The 26,046-nt window shown below is 43.6% G+C and overlaps 1 pseudogene; it reads left to right on the forward strand.

Annotated features, from left to right (window-relative positions):
• On the forward strand, window positions 1-25,840 carry LOC111981011 (probable RNA-binding protein 18; annotated as a pseudogene).
• The last annotated feature ends 206 nt before the right edge of the window (window positions 25,841-26,046 follow it).

Here is a 26,046-nt window from a genome sequence, read left to right on the forward strand (position 1 = left end):
CAACGTCATTAAATRGCGCCTTTGTTTTGCAATCTCGCGGCTAGCAGCTAGCTCACCGGAGTACTGTGTACCAAAGTATTTTAACGAAATTATAGATGTGTATTGACGTACTATATACAGTAATCACCAGACGTGGAGTAGTTGAACTGTTCGCTGTCAGGCGAACGTTTCTACCGAAAAGGGTAAGTTAAACGTCTGATACAAACACGTTAACTCTATGGCAAAGGCTCATGGCAAATTCATATAGTAAAGCGAGCATAAACATCATACAAACAACGGTATTTTATAGTTTATCTTTAGTCATCTAGTTCGATCCCTTGCCAATAATAGTTAGCTGAATTGCTAACGTCAACTAGCTAGCTAGCGAATGTTTCTGGCTAAACAATGCAGTGACAAGTAGGTTATGATAGCAAAAATGGATAGCTTGTGGTTAGGCTACTTGATAACTGTTTATTATTTTCATAGGGATTTATCAGTATTTATTCTTGTTTTGGGTCACATTATTTTGTCAAAGGCTTTGTGAGTGTATTACTAAAATGTGTGCTCCCTCTCTTAGGAGACCCATGGAGTCTGCAGTGGAGAGTTCCCCCATTGTTACAGAAAACAAAGGCATCACACTGCCTGAAGTGGAGAGTGCGTCCATTGTTTCAGAAAGCGAGAAACCTATTCTCTCTGCAGTAGAGACAGTGGAGAGTCCCTCAATCATTTCAGAAAACAAGGAATTCACACCATCAGCAGTGAAGGACAAGGATGTCTCCATAGTTTCAGAATGCAAGAAAACGACCCCTTGTGCAGTGGAGACTAAAGACAATGAGGATGTCACCATTGTTTCAGAAAGCAAGAAACCCACGAAAGCACCGTCAGCAGTGGAGAATGCCTCTATCATTTCAGAAAGTTCGTCACACGAGGGCCATCGCCTGTGGATCGGTAACATCGATCCCAAAATCACAGAGTGAGTGAATCCATGTGGCCCATTAATCCTGGACTCACTCTCAATGAGTCTTTCTAATTGTCATTTACATCATTGTCCTTGCATTCTATCTCCTCACATCCTTCTACAATGCGTTTTTGAAAAGGTGAGGAGAGAGGATGTGAAGAATCAAGAAAAGATTTATTGAGACGGAGCACGCCTTGCTTCTTACACCTCCCAGCCCAGCGGAGTGGCCGCTGTGACTAGCCTGTATGATTGATTAGCTATGTGTCTGTGAGGGCTGGAGAATGAGCAGATGACGTTGGGCGTGTGAAAGAGAGGCACTCGGGCATGGCGACCTGTTCTGCTGAGTGGCTGCCATCATTTCTCACTCATCTGGCCTGTTTACTCTGTCAACCTGTAGCTCGCTGGCTGCTCTCTTTTGTTCAGGAGCAGGGTAGAGGAGGTGTGTGGAGGGGCAGCACAAGGTGGGATTGGCTGGTGGGCTCCTGGAAAATGTACAGCTTGCTTGGGCTGGTGTCTAGACAGGCGTTTCCTTCCAAACTACCTTCTGTTTTTCTTTAAATAACCTGGTGTACCTCCCCAATGGCAACCTATTCCCATAGGGCTCTAGACAAAAGTAGTGCACTGGATTGGGAATAGGGTACCATTTGAGATGCATGCTGCCTGGTAGAAGAAAAACAACAGAATATGCCCACAGGCTGGTGATTGGTAAGATTCATTAGTTCACATGCTCCCAGTGTTTGTTGTAGCAAGACCCACTTCAGGGCTCTCCCTCAGAAAATGAGCATACAGGCATATATGTATGTATGTATGTATGTATGTATGTATGTATGTATGTATGTATGTATGTATGTATGTATGTATGTATGTATGTATGTATGTGTGTATGTTCATCTCGAGCCGGGAGCCCAAATAAGTGGGTAATTGAGATGTGAGGTAAAAAGCTGTGCTGTAAGTTCTTATTTTTTCCCCTAATGTATATTCTCTGTCAGAGATTGATTGTGGTGGTGATAAGGAGATGGGTAGGGGCTTAGTCTGCCTCCCAGGTCTGTGGTGGGCCCTGGTTAAATATAGGGTGCCATTTGGAACAAAGACTCAGAGCCATTGATCACTCATTTCTGGAAGGAAAGTCCAAACTGGAAGATCCCCCCAGGGCTTCTGGAGCTACAGTAGCACTCAGAAACCTGGCAGGAAATGTTAACTCTTTTAAAACCACCACATGGTTCCTACAACTGCTGCTAAGCTATGTTCTCTCTTTCTCTCTCTCTCTTTCTCTCTGCCTCTCTGTTTCTCTCTACCTCTCTGTTTCTCTCTCTACCTTCTCTGTTTTCTCGTCTCACCTCTCTGTGTCTCTCCTACCCTCTGTTTCTCTTCTCTACCTCTCTGTTTCTCTCTCTACCTCTCTGTTTCTCTCTCTACCTCTCTGTTTCTCTCTCTACCTCTCTGTTTCTCTCTCTACCTCTCTGTTTCTCTCCTACCTCTCTGTTTCTCTCTCTACCGCTGTTCTCTCTCTACTCTCTGTTTCTCTCTCTACCTCTGTTTCTCTCTCTACCTCTCTGTTTCTCTCTCTACCTCTCTGTTTCTCTTCTACCTCTCTCTTTCTTCTCTCTGTTTCTCTCTTGTTTCTCTCTCCTAACCTCTGTTTCTCTCTCTACCTCTTTTCTCTCTCACCTCTGTTTCTCTCTCTACCTCTCTGTTTCTCTCTTCTACCTCTCTTGTTTCTCTCTCTTACCTCTCTGTTTTCTCTTACCCTCTCTGTTTCTCTCTCTACCTCTCTGTTTCTCTCTCTACCTCTCTGTTTCTCTCTCTACCTGCATCATATGAGGCAAAATACATCATACGGGGATGATTTCTCTATTTTGAAAGTTACATATGTTGAAAACTAGATTGCTGACAAGCAAAACATTTTGGGATTATGTCAACAATGGACTAATGAAACAAATTCCAAAACATAGTTTTGGGTTGTGAAAAAGGTCATTTGTTTTTGGAGAGGAAGCTTAGCTGTTGAGCAGCAGATCTGATACCATATGAAACATGTTGTGCACCGGTCTCCAGCCACCGGCTGCCTTAGCTAAAGCAGTGTGTCTTTACAGATGGTGTCAGTCAACAGGTGACAGAAACAATGAAGAGACCGTTCAACAACATCAACACCCAGAGCCGCCTGCTCGACCCGCATGCCCAGGCAGGTTTCCCTCACACACACACACACAGCTCCACTCACTCCATTCACACAATGAGAGGGGCTGCTGCTACAGTGTTGATTAGGCGCTGACATGTTGACCTGTCTGTCCATGCTCCATTGGGGCCCATTCACAACCAGTGATGGATTCAGCATGTGCTGTCTGAGCTGCAGGTTGTTTGTGGTACTAGACTGGGGGGGCTACAGACTGGACACAGGACCATGCCCACACGGTGGAGGTGGAAGCGAAAAAGATGGAAGGAAGGAAGGACCTGGCTGGGAGACATCACTGCCCTCTTTAACTTACGCTTTACCAGGAAAGACCTGCTTGGAAAGACTGCCTCTTTTACCTCGTGTCCACATGAGATAACCATGAAACATGGCCTCTGGGTCATGTCAGACATTGGACCAGTGTAACGGATGGCTCACCAATCAAACGGATGTTTTGTTCTATCCTTGTCTTGCTTTTCCCCCTGTTTCTTTCTGGTGCCCAGTTTGAGARTGAGTATTCAGATCCTCCCTTAATGACTCACTCCTCAGTCCTCAAATAGATGGCCTTAGAGTGGAGGATTTGCAAGTGCTGGGCCCTTTGTTGTTCTTTAGACATTTAACAGATGTCTTGCTTGGCTCAGCTTCATGCTTTCACAGAAGAGCACCCTCAAGCAAGGAAATCACTCTTCCCCTCAGCGGACCTTTCCTCCCCTCCACCTCCCCCTACCTCCCCCTACCACCTCCTCCTCCTGCTGGCCAGCACGCTTTATAGCCCCCAGGAGAAGTGCATTGTGGTCTTGTTAAAGGCCAGAAGTGGTCCGTCCCCTCCCGTGGTCCTTCCCGGTGTATCAGTCCACTATCAATTCCTCAATCTGTGCCAGCAGCAGGTCGCAGGAAGACCCACCATTCCATCATGCAGAGGGTGGAGTCTGGGAAAGTGAGAAATTCTCCTTGGAGAGAAATCTCCAGGGAGGCCAAGGGAAGACATTAATACATCCAGGGTTGTGGCCCAAATGGCATCCTATTCCTTATATAGTGCACTACTTTTGACCAGAGTGGTCCCTGGACCAAGGTAGTGCACTATATAGGGAACCATTTGGGATGCAGCCCAGAACCCCCTGTACTCTCCCTCCTAKGCTACATACCTTTCTAGGATTAAATATAACGGTGCTGGACAGAACTATAAAAGTAACTTTGGCCCAAGCTTCTCTGTTGTACACAACAGAGCTATGCCCACATAGGATGACAATGCCCCATACACAGGGCACAAGTGGTAACTGAATGGTTYGATGAGCAGAARAACTATGCAAACCATAAGCCATGGCCGTCAGTCACCACATCTCACACCAGTTGAACACTTATGGGAGATTCTGGAGCAGCACTTGAGACAGAGTTTTCCACCACCGTCAACAAAACACCAAATTGGAAGAATGTTGTTCCCTCCGACAGAGGGAACAACTCCGACAGAGTTCCAGACACTTGTAGAATTCATGTCAAGGGGGCATTGAAGCTATTCTGGCTCATTGTGTCCCAACACCCTATTAAGACACTTGTTAATAGTTTCCTTTATTTTGGCAGTTAGGCTACCCATTAGGCCTACCTGTGGCTTTATGTCTTGCTCCAACATCCTGTGATGACTATTAGTGGTGTACAACCGCACCCATTCTGCCATCGCCATATGATATGTGATAGGTTAGTTAACGAGAAGGCAGGATGTATATATGTGAAGGTTAGATAAGAGCAGCAGGACGTATAGTATGTGATAGGTTAGTTAAGATATATGTAGTAGGTTTAGTTGAAGAGAAGGCAGGACGTATAATTGTGATAGGTGTAGTTAAGAGAAGGCAGGACGGTAATATTATGGTGATAGGTTAGTTAAGAGTAAGGCAGACGTATATATGTGATAGGTTAGTAGAAGAGGAGAGTCAGTTAAAGTTAGAAGCAGGACGTATATATGTGATAGGTGAGTTAGAGAAGCAGGAATTACAGTGATGCAGATTTTGCGATGGTTGTTAAAATTCTAATTGCATGCGAGACTATTTAAACTTGTGATAAGGTTAGTACTGTAAGATGAAGGCTCTTGGCGTCATAGTATGTTCGACTAGTTAAACGTTAAGAAAGGCAGATCGTTACTACCAGGGGAGATAAAGTATTTGAATGACACTGTTCATCTAGTTGAATTTTGTTAAGCAGGTTTTCCTTCATCGCTGCGTCTCTAAAAGACTTAAGAGTAAAAATATTCCAAAAAATATTCGTGCCAAAAACCATGAAAATCTACATTCGTTTGACTGTTTAGAAATGTAACTTGTAGACCCAAATTTTAGTTGATTGATTCAGTTTCAGCTTGGATGCATATTTAATGTGGTTGAAAATAGCTGATCCTTTTATGATGCTGATAAATATAGCACCTCTACAGATGGTATCTAACTGATCATTCACGTTCTCTCAAGATACTGGAATAATATAAATCATATTTCTCCACTCCTGTTCCCCAGTAAAAATGTAGCCTACATTTGGTGTATCATTTTAGTGCAAGAAAATGTTTCATTCTGCAGAAGTTAATGTTTAAGGCTCTGTGAGAGGTTAGTAGACCTACAGTCAGTGTCCAGATTTCAGTTTCCATTTTACCCATCTGAACAGTAGGCTACAGTTCCCTTGCCTGCCATTGGCCTATTTGAAGTCCGATCTTGTGACTGTCGAATTTGTATAGGACCTGTATAGCACTCACACAATCATCACACATAACTTAACACTGCTATCATCCTCTTACCACACTTCACCAACTCTTTCCCAAATGTATTTTCTGGCCCTCCCTTCTCTTACTTACAAACCCTTAAGGGGACCAGGGGGTGCTATTTTCACTTTTGGGAAAATCGTATGATTTTTAAACGGCTCGTACTCATTCTTGCTCGTACCAATATGCATATTATTATTACTATTGGATAGAAAAACAGTCTCTAGTTTCTCTAAAAACGTTTGAATTATTTCTCTAGGTGAAACAGAACTCCTTTTAACGACCATTTCCTTACGCGGAAGTGAGATTTCCAAAAGCGAACTCTCTCTTCAGGAGCTTTGTCTAGTAAAAGGGCATGTCACTTATGACTGTAGGAAACACTCATACGCCTTCGCCTGGTGTGCATGCGGAAGTGAAGCTGAAATCAGTTGATTATCTCGATCAAGGAGACTGAACACAACCTCTTGGACTGAGACGTGCGCACTTTCTTTTATTTCCTGGGCGCGAAGTAGGAACTGTACTCGGCTCATGGAAGAACCATTTTAAAGGTGAATATGATCTCTGGCTTTCGATTTTCTTTGATACATGTCACAATATCATCCTAAAGTATGTTTTTTTCAATATAGTTTAATTTATATTATTGAAATTTATTCTGGACTTTAGACGTGATGCGGTCGCAAGAATTGGTTCAAGAAGCGAGAGCTAGCAACGCACGGCCAGTGTGCTTGCTAATTATTGAGGGAATCGTTCGTTATGGATCAAATAAAGTCGGTTCTGAACAAAGGACCCCTTGGAGACATTCTGATGGAAGATCCACAAAAGATAAGGACCCCATTTGGGATGCTTTTTCATATATATCTGTCGAATGTGCTATGCTACCGTTTGACTAGAATCAATGCTGCTGTGTGTTAGCTATTGTAGTAAGCTAATATAACGATATATTGTGTTTTTCGTGTAAAACACTTCAAAAATCGGAAATATTGGCTCTGTTCACAAGATCTTATTCTTTCATTAGTATCCACCATATATTGTTCTGAAATGTTTTATGATGTGTAATTAGTAGTTGACGTTGGTGTCTGTATTTTCTCTGGCTACTGCCGTGCGATTTCTGATGTAGCTGTATGGTGCTATGATGGTAGCAGTAATGTAAAACTGATTTATAGCTAAAATATGCATATTTTTTTAACAAAACATAGATTTATTGTGTAACATGTTATAGGACTGTCATCTGAGGTAGTTTTTTCTAGGTTATTTAGGTTGGTTCTAGGTTAGTTAGGTTGGCTTGTGCATGCTACCTGCAGCCTACTTGTGCTGTGAAAAATGTCTGTCTGTCTTTTTTTATTTGGTGGTGACCTAACATAAATATATGTGGTGTTTTCTCTTGTTAATGTGTGAAAGTTAAATATTTCAATTTTGTTTTTTGAATTTGCCGCTCTGCCTTTTCAATGGAATGTGGGAGGAGTGCCGCTAGCGGCACCCCTGGCCTCAACAGGTTTTAACCAACAATGCAGTTCRAGAAATAGAGTTAAGAAAATATTTACTAAATAAAGTAAAAATTAACACAAAATAATAAGGCTATATATAGGGGTATCGGTACCGAGTCAATGTGCGGGGTACAGGTTAGTCGAGGTCATTTGTACATGTAGGTAGGGGTAAAGTGACTATGCATAGATAAAACAGCAAGTAGCAGCAGTGTGAAAACAAGAGGGGGGGGGGTCAATGTAAATAGTCTGGTGGCCATTTGATTAATTGTTCAGCAGTCTTATGGCTTGGGGGTCGCCTTTAACTTCTTATGGCTGCAAGGGCAGTATTGGGTAGCTTGGATGAAAAGGTGCCCCGAGTAAACTGCCTGGTCCTCAGTCCCAGTTGCTAATATATGCATATTAGTATTAGTATTGGATAGAAAATACTCAGAAGTTTATAAAACTGTTTGAATGATGTCTGTGAGTATAACAGAACTCATATGGCAGGCAAAAACCTGAGAAAAAAATCCAACCAGGAAGTGGGAAATCTGAGGTTTGTAGGTTTTCAACTAATCGCCTATCGAATACACAGTGGGAYATGGGTCAGTTTGCACTTCCTACGGCTTCCACTAGATGTCAACAGTCTTTAGAACCTTGTCTGATGCTTCTACTGTGAAATGGGGCCGAAGGAGAGAGGAATGAGTAAGGTCTGCCATGACCTGAACATGCACTGACCATGGGAGGGAGCTCTGTTCCATCGCACTTCTGAAGACAATGGAATTCTCTGGTTGGAACATTATTGAAGATTTATGTTAAAAACATCCTAAAGACTGATTCAATACATTGCTTGACATGTTTCTACTGACTATTACGGAACTTTTTGACATTTCGTCTGCTTTTAGTGAACGCTCTTCGTGACTTTGGATTTGTTTACCAAACATGCTAACAAAAGTAGCTATTTGGACATAAATGATGGACATTACCAAACAAAACRAACATTTCTTGTGGGAATCCTGGGAGTGCATTCCGACGAAGATCAGCAAAGGTAAGTGAAGATTTATAATGCTATTTATGACTTTTGTTGACTCCACAATTTGGCGGGTAACTGTATGGCTTCCTTTTGTGGCTGAACRCTGTTCTCAGATTATTGRATATTGTGCTTTTGCCGTAAAGCTTTTTTGAAATCTGACACATTAAGAACAAGTTTATCTTTAATTCTATGTAAAACATGTATCTTTCATCAAAGTCTATGATRARTTTTTCTGTTATTTGATGTGRCTCTCTGCAATTTCTCCGGATATTTTGGAGGCATTTCTGAACATGGCGCCAATGTAAACTGAGGTTTTTGGATATAAATATAAACTTTTAATGAGACAAAACATATATGTTATATGTGTAACATGAAGTGTATGAGTGTCATCTGATGAAGATCATCAAAGGTTAGGTGATTCTTTTAATCTCTATTTCTGCTTTTGTGACTCCGCTCCTGTTTTGCTTGGAAAGAATGGTGTGTTTTATCTGTGATTTTGCGCTGGACTAACATCGTTTGTGGTGTTTTCGCTGAAAGCCTTTTGAAATCGGACACTGTGGTGGGATTAGCAAGAAGTGTATCTTTAAAATGGTGGAATAACTTGTATGCTTGAGGAATTTTTACTTTGGAGATTTTTGGTTGTTGAATTTGCGCCCTGAATTTCATTGTGTTGTCATATTCGATCCGTTAACGGGATTGCAGCCATAAGAAGTTTAGGAGCGTCTTTTGGACCTAGACTATGATCTTCCGGTACCACTTGCGTGCGGTAGCAGAGAGAGAGTCTATGACTAGGGTGATGAGTCATTGACAAATTTGTTTGGGCTTCTACGGACAACCGTTGTATATAGGTTGGATGGAGTAGCTTGGCAGTGATGTACTGGTCGTACGCACTATCCGCTCTGTAAGGCCCTCTAAGTCGGGTAGAGCATACCAGGTGGTGACGCTACAGGTCAGGAGGTCAGATGGTGCAAGTGTGTAGAAACTTTTTGAGGATCTGGGGACCCATGCCAAATATTTTAGGTCTCCTGAGGGGGAAAAGGTGTTGTCGTGTCCTCTTCGCGACTGTCGTGGTGTGTTTGGACCATGATAGTTTGTTGGCGATTTGGACAAGGAACTTAAATCTCAAGCCRCTCCACTACAGCCYTGTCGATGTGAATGGAGATGTGTTCGGCCCTCCTTTTCCTGYAGTCCACGATCAGCTCCTTTGTCTTGCTCACATTGAGGGAGAGGTTGTTGTCCTGGCACCACACTGGCAGGTTTCTGACCTCCCTATAGGCTGTCTCATCGTTGTCKGTGATCAGGCGTCAGGAAACTTTATGATGATGTTGGAGTCATGCTTGGCCACGCAGTCGTGTGTCAACAGAGAGTACAGGAGGGGACTGAGCACGCACCCCTGAGGGGCCCCCGTGTTGAGGATCAGCGTGGCAGATGTGTTGTTGCCTACCCTTACCACCTGGGGGCGGCCTGTCAGGAAGTCCAGGATCCAGTTGCAGAGGAAGGTGTTTACTCCCAAGGTCCTTAGCTTAGTGATGAGCTTTGTGGGCACTATGGTGTTGAACGCTGAGCTGTAGTCAATGAACAGCATTCTCACATAGGTGTTCCTTTTGTCCAGGTGGGAAAGGGCAGTGTGGAGTGCGATTGAGATTGCATGATCTGTTGGGGCAGTATGCGAATTGGAGTGGGTCTAGGGTTTCTGGGATAATGGTGTTGAAGTGAGCCATGACCAGCCTTTCAAAGCACTTCATGGTGCTACGTAASTGCTACGGAGCGGTAGTTATTTAGGTAGGTTACCTTCGCTTTCTTCGGCACAGGGATTATGGTGGTCTGCTTGAAACATGTAGGTMTTACAAACTCGGTCAGGGAGAGGTTGAAAATATCACTGAAGACACCATTTACCAGTTGGTCTAGCAAAACAGTCTTGTAGCGTAGCATTCACAAGAATAATAAATTAATGATAGATGAGTGACAGAATTTTTTTAAATCTTTTTTTCTTTTTTTTTTACCGTTATTTTACGCGTTCATTTGCAGCAACGACCTGGGGAATAGTTACAGGGGAGAGGAGGGGGATGAATGAGCCAATTATAAACGGATGGTAGATGAATGGTAGATTAATGATGGATTAATGGATTTTTTTAAGGCATTGCTATATTATTATTCAATCCACACAATATTTCCTGACCTTAAACCCACCCGCCCAGCTGATATAACCCTGAGGCCTGTTTGTGAGTCAACCCGTGCATCACAAATGACTATGACACAACGACTACCCGTTTTAGAGTGAGGATTCCATAAGAGATAATGAATATAAAGGTTATGTTATGACTGTATGACAAGGTAACCTTTCTATTCATGATCTGGTCATGCCCAGTCTAYGCTGGAGATGCTCTTATAATGACCCCTGTGAATGAGTAGCGTGCAGCATAGACTCATGACGTGCATGGGCAGTGATATTTGGCTTGGACAACAGAGAAAATACACTCTCCTACGCACAGACTGCATGCTAGGCTGCCCACTAATACAGACAGTCGACATGGACATATGAAATTGTCTGCGTCTTGTTCAGACTGCTCCTCCCCCATTTATATTACAGCCTGGACTAGACATACAGTATATCCTTTACTGTTTTCTTAACCTCTCTCTGTGTTCTAGGCTACTGTAGGGGTGTTTGAGAGAACTCTCATAATCACTTCTACTTAAAGGGATAATCCACCCCGTAAACCACTACTTCCTATGATTAACAGTGTTAAACAATGTAAAATAACACTAATATGTGAAGATTTTTTTTTAAACAAATATTACATTTTGTTATATCAAGGATGCTAGAAAAATCGTTATGGAAATCTGTTGGGATTCAAGTTGACAAAACCTACAATGCAATGGTCTCTCTCTGGGCTGGCTAGCTCGCTAGCTAGCAAAGGTAGCTACACACAATAATCCCAATGTCAGCATGTGAAGTCGCTAGCTGGCGGTAAAATTGCCGTAAACAAACTTCACTATCAATTTAGGAGCTCATCCCACCGAGTTCAGCTTGCAGTTGGTCTCTTGCCCAGAGCCAGTTCAACTTGCAGTTGGTCTCTTGCCCAGAGCCAGTTCAGCTTGCAGTTGGTCTCTTGCCCAGAGCCAGTTCAGCTTGCAGTTTGTCTCTTGCCAGAGCCATGTCACTGCAGTTGGTCTCTTGCCCAGAGCCAGTTCAGCTTGCAGTTGGTCTCTTTGCCCAGAGCCAGTTCAGCTTGCAGTTGGTCTCTTGCCCAGAGCCAGTTCAGCTTGCAGTTGGTCTCTTGCCCAGAGCCAGTTCAGCTTGCAGTTGGTCTCTTGCCCAGAGCCAGTTCAACTTGCAGTTGGTCTCTTGCCCAGAGCCAGTTCAACTTGCAGTTGGTCTCTTGCCCAGAGCCAGTTCAACTTGCAGTTGGTCTCTTGCCCAGAGCGAGTTCAGCATTACGTTTTATTTCATCCACTGATACAACATAGGCTTTCACCAAATTGACAGTTCATGATTTTTATTTCTGGGGTATGGATTATTCCTTTAAACGTCAGTGTGTAGGCTGTGTAGAATGTATGTACAGTCGTGGCCAAAAGTTTTGAGAATGACCACAATATACATTTTCACAAAGTCTGCTGCTCAGTTTGTATGATGGCAATTTGCATATACTCCAGAATGTTATGAAGAGTGATCAGATGAATTGCAATTAATTGCAAAGTCCCCTTTGCCATACAAATGAACTGAATCCCCCAAAACATTTCCACGCATTTTCCCTGCCACAAAAGGACCAGCGACAGTTCAGTGATTCTCTCGTTACACGGGTGTGAGTGTTGACGAGGACAAGGCTGGAGATCACTCTGTCATGCTGATTGAGTTCGAATAAACGACTGAAGCTTCAAAAAGGAGGGTGGTGCTTGAAATCATTGTTCTTCCTCTGTCAACCATGGGGACCTGCAAGGAAACACGTGCCACATCATTGCGTTGTACAAAAAGGGCTTCACAGGCAAGGATATTGCTGCCAGTAAAATTGCACCTAATCAACCATTTATCGGACATCAAGAACTTCAAGGAGACGGTTCAATTGTTGTGAAGAAGGCTTCTGGGCGCCTAAGAAAGTCCAGCAAGCGCCAGGGCCGTCTCCTAAACTTGATTCAGCTGCGGGATCGGGGCACACCAGTAGTACAGAGCTTGCTCAGGAATGGCAGCAGGCAGGTGTGAGTGCATCTGCACGCACAGTGAGGCAAGACTTTTGGAGGATGGCCTGGTGTCAAGAAGGGCAGCAAAGAAGCCACTTCTCTCTAGGAAAAACATCAGGGACAGACTGATATTCTGCAAAGGTACAGGGATTAACCGCTGATGGACCTTGTGGGTAAAGTCATTTTCTCTGATGAATCCCCTTTCCGATTGTTTGGGGCATCCGGAAAAAAGCTTGTCCGGAGAAGACAAGTTGAGCGCCACCATCAGTCCTGTGTCATGCCAACAGTAAAGCATCCTGAGACCATTCATGTGTGGGGTTGCTTCTCAGCCAAGGGAGTGGGCTCACTCACAATTTTGCCTAAGAACACAGCCATGAAAAAAGAATGGTACCAACACATCCTCCGAGAGCAACTTCTCCCMACCATCCAGGAACAGTTTGGTGACGAACAATGCCTTTTCCAGCATGATGGAGCACCTTGCCATAAGGCAAAAAGGATAACTAAGTGGCTTGGGGAACAAAACATCGATATTTTGGGTCCATGGCCAGGAAACTCCCCAGACCTTAATCTCATTGAGAACTTGTGGTCAGTCCTCAAGAAGCGGGTGGACAAACAAAAMCCCACAAATTCTGACAAACTCCAAGCATTAATTATGCAAGAATGGGCTGCCATCAGTCAGGATGTGGCCCAGAAGTTAATTGACAGCATGCCAGGGCGGATTGCAGAGGTCTTGAAAAAGAAGTGTCAACACTGCAATTGTCTTCATGCAATTGAAGACAATTCACTTCATGCAATTGTCAATAAACGCTTTTGACACTTATGAAATGCTTGTAATTATACTTCAGTATTCCATAGTAACATATGACGAAAATATCTAAAGACACTGAAGCAGCAAACTTTGTGGAAATTAATATTTGTGTCATTCTCAAAGCTTTTGGCCACGACTGTAGGCCGTAATCTTCTTACAATGTTGAGACTCTTGTGTCTGGAGGCCCTCTAGTGTCTCAAGTTCCTCCTGTCACTGGTACAACTGTTAGCCATGTTTATGACTAATGAATCCAATGAGTCTATTGAGTCGTACAAGGCCGGGCTGGTCTAGGACAGCATGTACCACTGTAGAGGACTCCTCCTAGCCTAACTTGTTTACAATGAGGTTATAGTCTAGACCTTCTCACAGTCAGATGGTCAAACAATTAATATTAGACTCTTGCTATCTGGGATCCTTGGGATGTACCAACTCTGACGTTACCACATTGAAGTTGAAATGTTAAATGTTTAAGATAAGGGTTATGGTTAGGGTTATGGTTATGGTAGGGGTTAAGCTGAGGGTTATGGTAAGGGTAGGGGTTATGGTAAGGGTAGGGGTTAAGGTTAGGGATGTCCGAAGGATCCCGGATAGCACTAACCGTTCATATTATTAATGGTTCCTGGATGTTAGTGAGAATGAATCCCATTGCTAATAACATAACATTTCCCACGAATTTTATAGGTTACAGCAGCACGGCAGCTAGCCTAATGCACGCAGTAGTGGATGTTTTTCTTGAATTAGAGTGTGTTGGGAATTCAAGCTTCCTCTGTTTTATTTTCTCATTGTCCTGCTGCCGTATCCTCTGCATTGTGTGGATATAAGATTTACTGTGCCTAAAAAGGTGTTAAGAGACCTGTCATTCTAATCAGGGTCAGCTGACTGGGATGCCTAATATACTGTAGTTATGTTACATGKATGGATGATGTATATGTTAATTAAGAATAGGATGCACTGTCTGTGACAAAGGAACRTTAACCAATTATGTTATCATGTTCTTAGTTGATAGTAGACATTCATAAAGGCACATAGGCCTGTATTGAGAATGACATTCATTAATGTGTTTTGGAGATTACAAAATGTTACTTTAAAGTGACTAAGTACTTTGAAACAGCAAATCAAAACTGAGAGACATGATTTTTTGGGGGGCCATTTTAGTAATTTAGCAGATGCTCTTATCCAGACCGACTTACAGAGCAATTAGGGTTAAGTGCCTTGCTCAAGGGCACATTGGCAGATTTTTCACCAATTCACCTCGGGGATTCGAACCAGCAAACGTTCGGTTACTGGCCCAATGCTCTAACCGCAGTATTGTTTGTGTGTTTTTCTCCCTCCCTCCCTCTACAGGTACCACCTGGTGAAGCTGCTGGAGAGGTTTGGGAAGGTGAAACMGTTTGACTTCCTGTTCCACAAGTCTGGACCAATGGAGGGCCAGCCCTGAGGATACTGCTTCGTTAACTTCCACACCAAAGAGGTACAACACCAAACCAACCATTTCACATCTTTCAATTCCAAGAAAAGATTAGCTCACGAACATGAAAAGTTAGGGCTAGTCAAAAGCTATAGACTGAAAGAGCTGCAAAATCTGGACCCCTACAAATCAGCCGGGCTAGACAATCTGGACCCTTTCTAAAATTATCTGCCGAAATTGTTGCAACCCCTATTACTAGCCTGTTCAACCTCTCTTTCGTGTCGTCTGAGATTCCCAAAGATTGGAAAACAGCTGCAGTCATCCCCCTCTTCAAAGGGGGGGACACTCTTGACCCAAACTGCTACAGACCTATATCTATCCTACCCTGCCTTTCTAAGGTCTTCGAAAGCCAAATCAATAAACAGATTACCGACCATTTCGAATCCCACCATACCTTCTCCGCTATGCAATCTGGTTTCAGAGCTGGTCATGGGTGCACCTCAGCCACGCTCAAGGTCCTAAACGATATCCTAACCGCCATCGATAAGAAACAATACTGTGCAGCCGTATTCATTGACCTTGCCAAGGCTTTCACCACATCCTCATCGGCAGACTCGATAGCCTTGGTTTCTCAAATGACTGCCTCGCCTGGTTCACCAACTACTTCTCTGATTGAGTTCAGTGTGTTAAATCGGAGGGCCTGTTGTCCGGGCCTCTGGCAATCTCTATGGGGGTGCCACAGGGTTCAATTCKTGGACCGACTCTCTTCTCTGTATACATCAATGATGTCGCTCTTGCTGCTGGTGAGTCTCTGATCCACCGATCTACGCAGAAGACACCATTCTGTATACTTCTGGCCCTTCTTTGGACACTGTGTTAACAACCCTCCAGACCAGCTTCAATGCCATACAACTCTCCTTCCGTGGCCTCCAATTGCTCTTAAATACAAGTAAAACTAAATGCATGCTCTTCAACCGATGGCTGCCTGCACCTGCCTGCCCGTCCAACATCACTACTCTGGACGGTTCTGACTTAGAATATGTGGACAACTACAAATAACTTTAGGTGTCTTGGTTTAGACTGTAAACTCTCTCTTCCAGACCACATAATCAAATCTCCAATCCAAAGTTAAATCTAGTAATTGCTTCTATTTCGCAATACAAGCATCCTTTCACTCATGCTGCTCAATCATACCTCGTAGAAGTATCTGACATCCTACCAATCCGACTTCGGTGATGGTCTCTTAAAATTAGCCTCCAATACCCTACTCAATTAAATGGTGAGCAGTCTATTCACAGTGCCCATCCATGTTTTGCACCAAAGCACCAGTGTATACTACCCACCAACTGCGACCTTGTACGCTTCTCGTGGCTGGCGCACTGTCGCTGCATACTCGTCCCAACCACTGGCTCCAGGCATCGTACAAGGACCCTGCTAGGAAAGATCTATCTCAGCTCGCTGGTCACATAGAGCCACCCACCTGGTATCTACTGCGCTCCATGTCGGTATATCTGCTCTGCGTCACCCCAAAACCATTCTTCCTTTGGCCGCGTCCTTCCATTTCTCTTGCTGCCTATGACGGGAACATGAACTACAAAAATCTCTGAAAGCTGGAAACACTATCTCCCTCACTAGCTTTAAGCACCAGCTGTCAGAGCAGCTCACAGATTACTGCACCTGTACATAGCCCATCTATAATTTAGCCCAAACAACTACCTCTCCCTTACTGTATTTATTTATTTATTTTGCTCCTTTGCACCCCATTATTTCTATCCTTACTTTGCACATTCTTCCACTGCAAATCTACCATTCCAGTGTTTTACTTGCTATATTGTATTTACTTCGCCACCATGGCCTTTTTTTGCCTTTACCTCCCTTAACTCACCACATTTGCTCACATTGTATATACTTATTTTTTTCTACTGTATTATTGACTGTATGTTTGTTTTACTCCATGTGTAACTCTGTGTTGTTGTATGTGTCGAACTGCTTTGCTTTATCTAGGCCAGGTCTCAATTGTAAATGAGAACTTGTTCTCAACTTGCCTACCTGGTTAAATAAAGGTGAAATAAAATAAATAAATAAAAATAGACGGCATAGACAAGAGGCACGATATAGACGACCATCTCTCCCTGTGAAAATATTGTTTCAAACTTAATAGGGTTCCACCAACGGTAAGATGGAGATCTCTAGTTCTGTCTSAAGTGTGATGGGAGGCAGTCCCCTGGGTGTTATTCAGAGGAACTCTATGTGTATTAGCCTCATACACACAAGCAGACACACATCAGCCATTATTGTCTCTGTTGTCATCACTCTATGAAAAGGAATGATGATATAATGATTTGTGTAAGAGGWATYGGATAAGAGTGTCTGCTAAGTGACTACAATGTAATGTTACTGACCTAGTTTCTGATGGGGGAAATTATGATTTTCATGAGGATCAAACACCTACTCTTTTTCCAATCTCCAGGAAGCAGAGCGGGGGCGATCCATTGTCTGAATGGGAAGCTGGCCCTCTCCAAGAAGCTGGTGGTGCGCTGGGCAACACGCACAGGTAAAGGTAAGAGCCCTCTCTGAAACCTCTCGCCTTTGCGTACACACACACACACACACACACACACACACACACACACACACACACACACACAATGGCCAGTGATTCATCGTGGCTCCTCTGTTAGGGTGCAAGTTAGCCCAATACAGGTCATTAAGTTGTACAGAGTTAGCCTGTATGTTAGCGTCCTGCATGCAACTGTGTTTGCCTGTGGTCTGGTCTGTGGTGACTGTTGTTGGGTACTGCACGGTGGCAGCATGTAGGACATTAGCTGAAAGGCAGTAGTGTAGGACGTTAGCTGAAAGGCAGTAGTGTAGGACGTTGGCTGAAAGGCAGTAGTGCAGAGCGTGTGCTGAAAGGCGTAGTGTAGAAGTGTAGCTGAAAGGCAGTCGTGTAGGACGTTAGCTGAAAGGCAGTAGTGAGGACGTTAGCTGAAAGGCAGTAGTGTAGGACGTTAGCTGAAAGGCAGTAGTGTAGGACGTTAGCTGAAGGCAGTAGTGTAGGACGTTGGTGAAAGGCAGTGTGCAGGACGTAGCTGAAAGCAGTGGAGACGTTAGCTGAAAGGCTCGTGTAGACGTAGTGAAGCAGTCGTTAGGACGTTAGTGAAAGGCAGTGTGTAGGACGTTAGCTGAAGGCTGAGGACGTTGAGCAGTGTGAGGACGTTGGCTGAAGGCAGTAGTGTAGGACGTTGCTGAAAGGCAGTAGTGAGGAGTTGCTGAAAGGCAGTAGTGTAGACGTGCTGAAAGGCAGTAGTGTAGACGTGTGAGGATTGGCGTTGGCTGAAAGGCAGTAGTGTAGGAGTTGGCTGAAAGGCAGTAGTGAGGACGTGGCTGAAAGGCAGTAGGAGGACGTTAGCTGAAAGGCAGTGTGTAGGACGTTGGCTGAAAGGCAGTGTAGGACGTGGCTGAAAGGAGTAGTGTAGACGTTGGCTGAAAGGCAGTAGTGTAGACGTTGGCTAAGGCAGTAGTGTAGGCGTTGGCTGAAGGCAGTCGGTAGGACGTTGGCTGAAAGGCAGTCATTGTAGCCAGCCGGTCCGTCAGTACCTTTAGGCGGGCTAGGGGAGATCTCTTGGACTCCAGCGACCCTGGTCTTTCCCTAACAATAGACAGCTTGCCGTGTGGACTAAGGAAATCCTGTATAGTCCACATCACACCCCTTCTGTGCACACCCTGTCCCCCGTCTCCCACTCCTTGGACAAACAACAAGTCTGTGTCCAGACCCCCCCCCCACACACACACACACACACACACACACATGTAGCCAGCCGCAAATAAGATAGATAAAAATAGGAAAGTAACTGGTATGTTGCCATATCAATTTTTTTATTTTACCTTATTTAACTAGGCAAGTCAGTAAGAACAAATTATTATTTACAATGACGGCCTAGGAACAGTGGGTTAACTGCCTGTGTTCAGGGGCAGAATGACAGATTTTTACCTTGGGGATTCAGCTCAGCTCGGGGATTCGATCTAGCAACCTTTCCGTTACTAGTCCAACGCTCTAAACCACTAGGCTACCTGCCGACATGCCATCCATTTACCCTCGTAAAACCTACTATCCTACGATCTCGATTCGGCGATGTTATTTACAAAATAGCCTCCAATACCCTACTCAGCAAACTGGATGCCACTTTATCACAGTGCATCCGTTTTGTCACCAAAGCCCCTTATACCACCCACCACTGTGACCTGTATGCTCTAGTCGGCTGGCCCTCGCTACATATTTGTCGCCAGACAAAATATAAGACAAATATAAGTCTATGCTAGGTAAATCTCGCCTTATCCCAGCTCACTGGTCTTGATAACAACACCCACCCATAGCAGCGCTCCAGCAGGTATATCTCACTGGTCATCCCAAAGCCAACACCTGCCTTTGGCCGCCTTTCCTTCCAGTTCTCTGCTGCCAATGACTGGAACGAATTGCAAAAATCGCTGAAGCTGGAGACTTATATTTCCCTCACTAACTTTAAAATGAGCTATCTGAGCAGCTAACCGATCGCTGCAGCTGTACATAGCCCATCTGTAAATAGCCCACCCAATCTACCTACCTCATCCCCATATTGTTTTTATTTACTTTTCTGCTCTTTTGCACACAGTATTTCTACTTGCACATCATCATCTGCTATTTATCACTCCAGTGTTAATTTGCTAAACTGTAATTACTTCGCTACTATGGCCTATTTATTGCCTTACCTCCTCATGCCATTTGCACACATTGTATATAGACTTTCTTTTTTTTCTATTGTGTTATTGACTGTACGCTTATTTATTCCATGTGTAACTCTGTGTTGTTGTGTCGCACTGCTTTGCTTTATCTTGGCCAGGTCGCAGTTGTTAATGAGAACTTGTTCTCAACTAGCTTACCTGGTTATAAAGATGAAATTTAAAAAATACACATGCCATCCATATACCATCTACAGTTGAAGTCGGAAGTTTACATACAGTTGTGGCAAAAGTTTTGAGAATGACACAAATATTAATTTTCAAAGTCTGCTCCCTCAGTTGTATGATGGCAATTGGCATATACTCCAGAATATTATGAAGAGTGATCTGATGAATTGCAATTAATTGAAAAGTCTCTCTTTGCCATGCAAATGAACTGAATCCCCCAAAACATTTCCACTGCATTTCAGCCCTGCCACAAAAGGACCAGCTGACATCATGTCAGTGATTCTCTTGTTAACACGGGTGTGAGTGTTGACAAGGACAAGTCTGGAGATCACTCTGTCATGCTGATTGAGTTCGAATAAAGACTGGAAGCTTAAAAGGAGGGTGGTGCTTGGAATCATTGTTCTTCCTCTGTGAACTATGTACCTGCAAGGAACAACGTGCCGTCATCATTGCTTTGCACAAAAAGGGCTTCACAGGCAAGGATATTGCTGCCAGTAAAATTGCACCTAAATCAACCATTTATTGGATCATCAAGAACTTCAAGGAGAGCGGTTCAATTGTTGTGAAGAAGGCTTCAGGTTGCCCAAGAAAATCCATTAAGCGCCAGGACCGTCTCCTAAACTTGATTCAGCTGCGGGATCGGGGAACCACCAGTACAGAGCTTGCTCAGGAATGGCAGCAGGCAGGTGTGAGTGCATCTGCACGCACAGTGAGGCGAAGACTTTTGGAGGATGGCCTGGTGTCAAGAAGGGCAGCAAAGAAGCCACTTCTCTCCAGGAAAACATCAGGGACAGACTGATATTCTGCAAAAGGTACAGGGATTGGACTGCTGAGGACTGGGGTAAAGTCATTTTCTCTGATGAATCCCCTTTCCGATTGTTTGGGGATCCGAAAAAAGCTTGTCCGGAGAAGACAAGTTGAGCGCTACCATCAGTCCTGTGTCATGCCAACAGTAAAGCATCCTGAGACCATTCATGTGAGGGGTTGCTTCTCACCAAGGGAGTGGGCTCACTCACAATTTTGCCTAAGAACACAGCCATGAAAAATAATGGTACCAACACATCCTCCGAGAGCAACTTCTCCCAACCATCCAGGAACAGTTTGGTGACGAACAATGCCTTTTCCAGCATGATGGAGCACCTTGCCATAAGGCAAAAAGGATAACTAAGTGGCTTGGGGAACAAAACATGATATTTTGGGTCCATGGCCAGGAAACTCCCCAGACCTTAATCCCATTGAGAACTTGTGGTCAGTCCTCAAGAAGCGGGTGGACAAAACAAAAACCCACAAATTCTGACAAACTCCAATCATTAATTATGCAAGAATGGGCTGCCATCAGTCAGGATGTGACCCAGAAGTTAATTGACAGCATGCAAGGCGGATTGCAGAGGTCTTGAAAAAGAAGGGTCAACACTGCAAATATTGACTCTTTGCATCAACTTCATGTAATTGTCAATAAACGCTTTTGACACTTATGAAATGCTTGTAATTATACTTCAGTATTCCATAGTAACATCTGACAAAAATATCTAAAGACACTGAGGCAGCAAACTTTGTGAAATTAATATTTGTGTCATTCTCAAAACTTTTGGCCACGACTGTACACTTAGGTTATCATTAAAACTTGTTTTTCAACCACTCCACAAATTTCTTATTAACCAACTATAGTTTTGGCAAGTCTGTTAGGACATCTACTTTGTGCATGACACAAGTAATTCTTCCAACAATTGTTTACAGACAGATTATTTCACTTTTAATTCACTGCATCACAATTCCAGTTGGTCAGAAGTTTACATACACTAAGTTGACTGTGCCTTTAAACAGCTTGGAAAATTCCAGAAAATGTTCATGGCTTTAGAAGCTTCTGATAGGCTAATTGACATAATTTGAGTCGTACCTGTGGATGTATTTCAAGGCCTACCTTCAAACTCAGTGCATCTTTGCTTGACATCATGGGGAAAATCAAAAGGAAAAAAATTGTAGACCTCCACAAGTCTGTTCATCCTTGGGAGCAATTTCCAAACGCCTGAAGGTACCACGGTCATCTGTACAAACAATAGTACGCAAGTATAAACATGGGACCACGCAGCCGTCATACCACTCAGAAGGAGACGCGTTCTGTCTCCTAGAGATGAACGTACTTTGGTATGAAAAGTGCAAGTCAATCCCAGTACAACAGCAAAGGACCTTGTGAAGATGCTGGAGGATACAGGTACAAAATATCTATATCCACAGTTAATTGAGTCCTATATCGACATAACCTGAAAGGCCTCAGCAAGGAAGAAGCCACTGCTCCAAAACCGCAATAAATAAGCCAGACTACAGTTTGCAACTGCACATGGGGACAAAGATCGCACTTTTTGGAGAAATGTCCTATGGTCTGATGAACAAAAATAGAACTGTTTGGCCATAATGACCATCGTTATGTTTGGAGGAAGAGGGGGGGTGCTTGCAAGCCGATGAATACCATCCCACCCGTGAAGCACGGGGGTGGCAGCATCATGTTGTGGGGTGCTTTGCTGCAGGAGGGACTGGTGCATTTCACAAAATAGATGGCATAATGAGGAAAGAAAATGATGTGGATATATTGAAGCAACATCTCAAGACATCAGTCAGGAAGTTAAAGCTTGGTCGCAAATGGGTCTTCCAAATGGCACAATGACCCGAAGCATACTTCCAAAGTTGTGGCAAATGGCTTAAGGTGTCACGGTCGTGATAATGGACGGACCAAGGCGCAGCGTGATTCGAGTTCCACATCTTTATTTAAAGTGAAACTTCAGTAAAACAAACAACGAAACGTGACCTACGGGTGCTACATACACGAAACAATATCCCACAAATACAGGTGGAAACAGGGACACCTTAAGTATGATCCCCAATTAGAGACAACGATAATAGCTGCCTCTAATTGGGAACCATACTTAAACCCAAACATAGAAATACAGTGACTAGAACACCACCTAGTCACGCCCTGACCTACAACACCATAGAGAACCAAGGGCTCTCTATGGTCAGGGCGTGACATAAGGACAACAAGGTCAAGGTATTGGAGTGGCCATCACAAAGCCGGACCTCAATCCAATAGAAATTTGTGGACAGAACTGAAAAGCAGGTGCGATCAAGGAGGCCTACAATCCTGACTCAGTTACACCAGCTCTGTCAGGAGGAATGGCCAAAATTCACCCAACTTATTGTGGGAAGCTTGTGGAAGGCTACCTGAAACGTTTGACAAAGTTAAACAATTTAAAGGCAATGCTACCAAATACAATTATGTATGTAAACTTCTGACCCACTGGGAATGTGATGAAAGAAATAAAAGCTGAAATATATCATTCTCTCTACTATTATTCTGACATTTCACATTCTTAATAAAGTGGTGATCCTAACTGACCTAAGATGGGGGATTTTTACTAGGATTAAATGTCAGGAATTGTGAAAACTGAGTTTAAATGCATTTGGCTAAGGTGTATGTAAACTTCCGACTTCAACTGTATATCCATCCATATGCCATCCATATGCCATCCATATGCCATCTATATACCATCCATATACCATCCATATGCCATCCATATGCCATCCATATGCCATCTATATACCATGTCTGACTCAGTGAGATATTCTGAGTAGAACCTTTCTAACATGATGGTCAAGTAATGGTCCTTCAATGATATAGTCTATTGATTCAAGGACATAGTCTATTGATTCAAGGATATAGTCTATTGATTGAACGATATAGTCTATTGATTTGAATGCAATTGCTGTTCCTTGTGATTGTCATGATCTCTCTTTGTCATGTGAAGTCAAGTCACCTTGACCAAGGCCATGTACTGGAGATCCCCTTCAGCTTTGTCTTTAACCGAGGGATCATTTTATTTTTCCATCACTTCAGAGGCTGATTGCCTCATCTCTGAGCCTGACCTCTGAACCTGTGTACTTACAGATAATGGAGGGAAGAGACACTAATCTAAATCATCTGAAGATAGAAATATGAAACAGATCACACATGCAGAAAATAGACCTGTGGCCCTTGCCTATCCGGAACACATATGATACATTCTTATAGAAAGCCTTGCCAAATAGAAGGGAGTATTTGAGGGTCATGGTCATAAATGTATCCATCCATTCATCCATCCATCCATACTGGATCAGAAAGCTAACTTGTGCTTTTTGAAACCAGGACATGGTGATCATGGCAGTTTGATCCTAACTGATTACTGAACCTGGTAAGTCTGATATGAGTCATTTCTGGTGTACTGAAGTGTGTGTTGTGGTTCTTCTCTCCACAGGCTCACATTGCATCAGTTACGTGGGTGAAGTTGAGGGGTGGTTTTGAGAGGAATTAATACACAGTTCTATTGCTGTGCTGTTCAGCTTCCCCACAATGCCTTTGGATTTGACCAAAAAACAGCACCAGACACAAACAGTGACACGCTACCTGCCTGGTCCATGGTGCGACTGTGAGCTAAACGGGCTCCGCTCTGGTTACCTGGTCCAACCATGGTGCGACAGTAAGTTAGCCCACCCCGAAGCTCTGCTCCCCATCTCTGAGGTTACCAGTTCAGGCTCTGCTCTGCTCAGCAGCTATGTCATGTGGGAGGAAGTTGCAGTTCATTCTCTAAAACCTCTCCTCATATCTCATAATTATTTCATCACTTTAATCACAAGTCTCACAGGTGTCCTAGCTTTTGTTTTTGTCAATCTCTCTCTTTGTTTCTCTCTCTCTCTCTGTGTATTTCTTTCTCTCTCTGTCTCTCTCTCTCTCTGTGTTTCTCTCTCTGTCTCTCTCTATCTATCTCTTCCAGAGGTTTGAGGGTTTCCGAGGGGATAAGAATGGTCCTGCCAGCCTAGAGCCATCGTGCAGTGCAGAGCTGGACTTACCAACCAGTCTCAGGTCTGTCCGATCTCTGCCTCTTTGCCCCTCATCCTCTTTCTCCGACTCTCTCCCTTCATGCTTCACACACCCTCCTTTCCTACAGTATACATGTTTTAGAAGCTTATGAATTACAGTATGATAGATCTCATTAGGGTGTGTATGAGACTAACCCATGATTAACATCTAAAAGTCAAATGTCATGTTAGTGGGCCTCCCAAGTGGCGCAGCGGTCTAAGACACTGCATCGCCGTGCTTGAGGCATCACTACAGAACCTGGTTCAATCMCAGGCAGTGCCACAGCCAGGAGTCCCATAGGGCGGCACACAATTCCTTTTTCCCCCTCCTCCCCCCACACTCTCTAGTTGGCTTCCCCACTTACTCGCTCTCCTCACAGTCACTCTCTCAATCTCACAGTCACTCCCTCCCTCTCTCTATAACTCTCTCCTTCTCAGTCACTCTTTCCCTCTCTCTATAACTCTCCTTCTCACAGTCACTCTCTCCTCTCTCTATAACTCTCTTCTCACAGTCACCCTCTCCTTCTCTGTCACTCTCTCCTTCTCAGTCACTCTCTCTCTTCCCCTCTTTCCCTTACAAAGTACGAGTGCGACGATCCGTGCGATTGAGGCCAAGCTTCAGATGATGGAGAACCCAGATGGAGAGGAGTACCAGTCCCACTCGGCCTACATGTACAACAAGCCCCCAGAGAAGAAACGCCTACAGCCCTACAGCAGACCCTTCYGCAAGTTCAGGAGATGACACAAATGGGATGAAGACAGACCATCCAACACCTAGGCTCGAACAATTCCGGTAACTTTCCCAAAATGTCCAGGTTTTGCAGAAATCCCAGTTTGAAGATTCCCAGTATCAGACGGGAATAAGCAGGAAATCCAGAATCCTCCAACCAGGGTTTGTGGAAAATTTGGTCATTTTGGTAAAGTTACTGGAATTTTAGTAAAGTTACTGGAATTTTGGTCAAGTTACTGGAATTTTGGTCCCCACTTACTCGCTGAATATGGGCCCTGATTTAGTGGATCATATAATGTTTCCTATACATGCTCAGTCTGAGTCCCTTATTCAGCATGTTATGTTGGTCTGTAGTCACAAAAGGGAAGATATGACATAAAATTGTGTCTTTTGAAAACTGAGTAGTTGTCACCTTTCTGTGTTTCTTGTGATCAAAAGTCATGAAAATGTATTTAATTCATATTTGTTTGTTTGAGTGTGATTTGACAGCAACTTTGTACAATTGGAACTATTTTTATTAATGCTATGACAACCAATAAACTACATTGTAACTCAATTCATGCATGGTTCCTTCATTAAATAGTCTTTAATATATATATATATATATATTTGTTCTCCTTTTGATTTCAATGTTATGCCCATATTTTTCTGTAATGTAGCCTACTTGTTGTTTTTTGGAAGTGTTTACAGGGCTGTTTTATTCATCCCACAATTTGTAGATCTGCCAAATGGTTAGAAGAATCTGGTACTACTAGAGTATGA

Source organism: Salvelinus sp. IW2-2015, linkage group LG20 (genome assembly GCF_002910315.2).
Source record: "Salvelinus sp. IW2-2015 linkage group LG20, ASM291031v2, whole genome shotgun sequence".
Taxonomy (NCBI): domain Eukaryota; kingdom Metazoa; phylum Chordata; class Actinopteri; order Salmoniformes; family Salmonidae; genus Salvelinus; species Salvelinus sp. IW2-2015.